This window comes from Castor canadensis, chromosome 3 (assembly GCF_047511655.1).
Source record: "Castor canadensis chromosome 3, mCasCan1.hap1v2, whole genome shotgun sequence".
In the NCBI taxonomy this organism is placed as follows: Eukaryota; Metazoa; Chordata; class Mammalia; order Rodentia; family Castoridae; genus Castor; species Castor canadensis.
Genome location: NC_133388.1, coordinates 50,814,156 through 50,820,589, shown reverse-complemented (window position 1 = coordinate 50,820,589; position 6,434 = coordinate 50,814,156).

The window sequence follows — 6,434 nt, the reverse complement described above, 5'->3', positions numbered from 1 at the left end:
TCAGTGAATGGGGTTCTGATTGGCTCGTGATCTGCTGGGGGATTAAAAATAATGATTTCAGACTGTAATAGATACTCTGGTGAAAACAAAATACAGTGATAATGTAGAGGAAGAAGGAAAGGATTAATTTAGATCAGATAACAGAGACGGCGCCATCCGTGCACCGAAGTTGAGAACCCTCTGAACGACAAGTGCAAGGCCCGGAGGTGAAAGAGAGCTCGGCTCACTTTTGGAAGAGACCAGAAGAGGTGACATAGAGATGTGGGGCACAGCACAAATGAAGATGAAGTAGGCTGAGCACGAACTGTGAGGTCGGCTAGAACGTTCAAATTCCTGTGATTCACGAAATTTTGCTTAACTTTTCTATATCTTTGTAAAAGCAGCATGATAACTGTACATATTTAATAGAGCTGTCATGAGTATTAAAAAAGACAACATGCCTAAAGCTGTTAACCCAACACAAAGGCACATAATAAGCACTCAATAGTGTCCTAATTTTTAATTGTTGCTTTGGAGCTGGGGATATAGCTTGGTGATAGAGCTTATTAATTTAACTAATAAATAAAAACGTGTATATCCTACACTCTACAAATATGTGAAAATTTATGTAAATTAGTGATCAAATATGATGGAATTATATCTTTAGATTAAGAATAAATCTTATGGGTATTGTGTGAATATTCTATTCTATTTTTCTGAATATGACTGGGTCTCATAGTAGACAATAAACAAAGAAGATGACTTGAGCAGGGAAAGTCCTTCTTCCATTAAGTTACCCTTACTCTGGTCAAACTAGTCAGTCCATACCAAAATATGTCACTTCTGACATCAAGAAGTAAAGACAAGAGGATGAGGAAGAGAAAAAAAAGACAGCTCAGTTTGGTTCAATTTAACAAATATATCTGAGCACATACTGGCATGTTATTTTAATATTACTCTCATTAATATTTTAAACTTCCTTGACCCTTAGTCATTTATTCTCACCCACTTGGCAAAATTCTAAATTCAGATGAATTTTATTTTTGCCCATGTCTACACTAGCCCCTTTACTTTTTTATGTATGAAAGTGTCGCTGATTTGTAATCATATGTTTATAAATGTGATTAAATGTTTAGTGTCTTTTCAACCAGTAGACTAAGGCCAAGAACTTACACAAAAACTGGGACTATTTATTGCTCATGATTACATCCCTGAAATAGAAGATATATATTAATTAAAATATATTCTATCAATTAATACACAAACAATATATTACTATATTAACAGATTAATAATTATAATTATTATTAATAATTAATAGACAACTTAATTAGATTTATATATGTAAAATGAATGAATTAATTAATATGTCAAGCACTGTGATAGGTAAGCAGAAAAAAACCTTAAATGTTTCCAGTACTCAAAGAATGTACATTATTGGAGTAGAAAAGATATGAAAATGGGGTAATCTTAGTATATTTTGGAGTTACTAAAAGTTATAAATAAATAATATTATCTCAGCATAATAAAAAATGATGAGATAAATTTGGACTTTCATAAGTCATGTAAAAGTAGTCTCCTTGTCTACTCTCCTATTCTTTAGCACTGATGGGTGCAGTGGTGTTTGAATATGCACCCAAATTTTCTTGGTACTTTCCACTGTAAGAAGTAGATCCTAATTCCTCGGCCCTGGAATAATGACCTCTCCTTGATGATTAGAATAAAGTGGACGTGACAGTGCACAAGTGTTGAGACTACGTCATAAGAAGAATGGAGGCTTCCTCCTTACTCTCTGGGAGCACTCCCTCTGTGGGAAGCCAGCTGCCACAACATGAGTATACATCAGCAGATCTATGAAAAGATCCATATGACAAGAACAGACAGCAAGGAACTGAGGCCTCCTGCCAACAGGCATGTGTGCGCTGCCTTGGCAGCAGATCATCCAGCCTAGGTTGACATCAGATGACTGCAGACCTGATTGCGACAGCATGAGACTGAGTCACACAATCCAGTTCAACAGCTCCTAAATTTCTGGTCCATAAAAGCTGAGCTGATAAATGTTTGCTGTCTTAAGCAGTAAGTTTTGGGATAATTTGTTACACCATGATAAATAACTAATATAACAGGAACAGCTTTCTTTCTAGAGAGAAATTGGCAAACAGTATTGAGATTCCCAAATAGCTACAACTTTTGGCCACACGTAAACCATGACCCTTGAGGTATTTTTATTTTTTAAAGACAGGATCTATAAATGTTGGCTAGGTTCTTCTCAAACTTATGACTCTCCTATCTCAACCTCCTTAGTAGCAGGAAATAGTGGCAACTATAAGTGTGTGCCACCATGGCCAGCAGACCGCCAAGTTTGTAGAAATATGTAGTCCAACTACCTACCAAAATGCACTTAATTGGATGTGTCTGTGGCTAAGCAGTAAGATGTTGAGGTAGTAATAGAAGTTTGAGTTCCTAGGCTTCGGGGAAGTACTCTTCTTTTAACCAAAGTAATATATAAAGATAGTTTTAAAATAGTACAAAGATTAGATTGAAAAAGAAGAGCAAGGTGTGTGGGCATGCCTGTAATCCCAGTACTCCGGAGGCTCAAGGAGTCAGAATTGTAGGCCAGCCTGCACTATATCGGAAGACCCTGTCTCAGAAGGAGGAGAAGGAGGAGAAGAAGAAAAACAAAGAAAGAAAAAGAAGGATCCACTACCCTACTCTACTCTAATTCTAGGTCCCATTTTCCGATTTTGAAAACATGTTTTTCATCTATATGTATCTCCATATTTTTAAATGGTAGGTTTATACTGCCATTCCTTGATACATTAATTTTAGGATTTATCTTTAGACTTCCCAATTAAGAAGATAAAAATATATAATTCCAAACTCCCACTTTCCCTACTTTCATTCTCCATACATAAAATAGACACAAGTTTTGGTTAAATTACTAGCAGTATCAGTATACTGGGGACCTATGTATGTCACAAAATATACTATATGGTTACATTTGCTTTATTGAACTTCCTGGAATAACAGGTTGCCTCATTTTTTTTAAGTCTGTAGTTTTGTTTTGTTAAATCATTGATTCTTCTGAACTTTTAGATACAATTGTAAAATTACTCTGAATAGTGTTTTTCAGAAAGTCAGTCATATCCAGGATTCTATCTACAGATACTGCTCCTGGAGTCTCCTTCTTTTTGCTAACCTGGGCTCTCCACGTCTAGGGCACAGCTCTCTTCTCATAGCTTCACTGACTCCTCTTGTGTGTTATCTTCTCTTTCCTGGTAGCCCACTCTACTCTTTTTTGTTTTACACCTTTGTTTAGTTGAACCATATCCTTTGAGTAGTTTTCTGAGAAAGGATTTAAAAATGCATAGTGAGACCTTGTATATCTAAAAATAATTTTTAAATATTTTTTTTTTGAGAGAGAAAGAAAGAGAGAAAGTCTTCCTATGTAGCTCAGGCTGGTCTCACAATCATAATCCTCAGCCTCCTGAAATGCTGGAATTACAGGAGTGCACCACCATGCCTGACTTAAAAATGTCTTCAATCTACTTTCACACTTTATTAATAATTTGTCTATAATTTCTCTCATAACTTTGAAAGCCTTAGTTCATTGTCCTGTAACTTACCATGCTTGTAGAGTATTCTTCTGGTTCTTAATTCTTTGTAAGGGAAACAGGTTTTTGGTCTTTCTGAAGGCTTTATCTCTTTTGTTAGGAGAATTTTCTACCCCCTGAACTGGGCACTCAGTAGACACTATCCACCTAGAGTCATCCTTCAATTAGTTCTCTCTTTAATTAGTTCTAAGATTATTTCCTCTTCTCTGCCTTTGTGTTTCTTTCAGTGGTCCTTTTATTAGTCAATTTCTGTTTTTTAATTAATCCTTTATTTTTCCATCTCTTCTTACCTAATTTCTACCTCTTTGTCTTTTTATTCCACTATCTAGGAGACTTACTCAATATTTCTATTGAAACTTTCTATTTTTGTTATCATATACTTAATTTCCAAGAATTTTTTCTTGTTCTTTGGTTGTTACTTTTTGTAAATCCTTATCTTTGAGGATGTTGATTATAACTTTTAGTTTGCTCTTTCTTCCCTCAAAGTTTTTTTTTTTCTACATGCTTTGCTCTACTTCATGTTGGTAGACTTCCTCATGAGACTTGGTTTTCTGATCAAGAGTGAATGAAGTAATAAAAAGGCAGTGAAATTAAGCTGGGCGACAGTGGCTCATGCCTGTAATCCTAACTACTTAGAAAGTGGAGATTGGGAGAATTGCGGTTGGAGGTCAGCCTAGGAAAAAAGTTCATGAGATTCCATTTCAAGCAAAAAGTTAAGCATGGTGGTATGTGTGTGTCATCCAGCTACATGGGAAGTATAAATAGGAAGATCATGGTCCAGCCTGACCCAGTCATAAATGCAAGACCCGATCTGAAAACTAACTAAAGCAGAGAGGAGTGGGCATGTGGCTCAAGTGGTAGAGTGCCTGCCTAGCAAGTGTGAGGTCCTGAGTTCAAACTCCAGTACCACCAAAAAAAAAAAAAAAGGTGAAATTAATAGTGAGTGGCAGTCATCTAACCACTTTGTTGTTTTGATGCCATTGTGTATTTTAAGAAGAATTAAACAATCGCTCTTAATTTTGTATTTATTTGTTTATTTGAGACAGGGTCTTACTTTGTAGCCCAGGATGGTCTCAAACTGGCAATCCTCCCGCCTTAGCCTACTGAGTGCCGGAACAACCATTAGGCTACAATCTAATCTACAATTAGAATGGGGGAGGGTGATTGGGCATGATGCAGTGATTATGTCTATGGTCTCTGGAGCTGAGTATTATAAGTGATCTGAAGGGAGGTAAGGGAGGAGTTTTAATATTTAGCTGGGAGGGGCTTCATAAAATCCTGGGTTTCTTTTCCATTTCATAACTCTCTCTCTTTACACTGAACTATGCTGAGTCTAGAGTCTGAATTTGTAGCCACTCTTGACTTAATAATCCTGACCTTGAAATGCTTTCTAAATGAGTTCAGATAAATTTAATCTTTTTCTAGTGAATCAACTGGTAGTTGAACCCCTACTTTTTCATCAGTTTTCCCACATCCACATCTTTCATGACTTTTCAAATTTTATTTTGTTCTCCATCCAAAATTATTTCCATCCAAAATGATTGCTTGACCTCTAAGCTTATAGCATTTGTTTGAATGTGTTTGTTTAAGCAACACATTGCCCTGTGACATCTCACACTGTCATTATCTTTTTCAGGTTTGTTAATTAGTTAATTTATCTGTACACTCATTAATTCACTCAGAAGTCATCTTCTGAAACGTACAAACACTGCAAAGTGCTGAGGAACTTGAAAATACCAGGGCAAGTTTCTTTACCCATCTGTTGAATGAGGAAAACCTACATATAAAATGATATATTTGATTCCCTGGGCAAAAACGTGAGACCCTATCTGAAATTGTATTTAAATACAATTATGTGAGCTTATGGAACCAAAGAAGAGGATCCTAATTCAACCACAGAGGAAGGGTTAGGGAAAACTTCAAGCAGGTAGCAGGGCCTGAGCTGAACCCTATAGCAGACCTGCCAAAGTGAGGGTGATAGGTTAGGACAGGGGAGAAAACATTTAAAGAACGGAAACTCATTTTGGCTGAACAAAGATGTAGAGGCTGGAGACACTAAGGCAAATATGGGGAATTGTTAGCAGTTCAATAATTTTAAGACTAGAGAGGTGTGGGAAATGAAGCTGGAGTAGATGGAGCCAGATCATGGGGGACCCTGAATGTCATACCAAGAGTCTTGAACTTAATTTTCCAGACAGCTGGGAGCAGTGAAGATTTTAAAAAGAAGTGTCATCTAGTCAGACTTACAGTTTTGAGAAACCAACCAGGTGTGGAGTCTGTTTTTTGATGGGTAGGAACAAGCCTACAAGCTTGTAGGAAATGAGGAAATAAATCAGGTGACAGATAATAAAGACTGGAACTAGATACTTGGTCATGAAGATGGAAAGGAGAGTAATTGAAGATATGTGCGAAGGGCAGACTGGCAGGCCTGGTGTATCAACAGATTGTGGGAAGTGAAAGAGAAACAGAAAAGCAGGATAGCTCCTGCTTTCTAGATGCTTGGATGTAGATGGGGTGTGACCAAATGTTTCTGAGAAAACCAGATGGATGTGTCCAATGGACAGTTGAATATTGAAGGTCAAGGAAGAGTTCTGAACTAGAAATGTAGATTTGGGAGTCTCAGTTGAAGAGGAGATATTTAAAATCATGAGACTGAGTGATTTTCTCCAGGGAAGTTTGTCAACACTGAACAAAGATGGAATCCTATGGATAATAACATCCTTGAGGTAGGCTGAGAAAAAGCTCATGAAGACATGGTTAAATAATGTCAGAAAGTGAAAGGAAAACAGGACATGGTGATACCTGCCTGTGATCCCAGCACTCAGGAGGTTGGGCTCCATA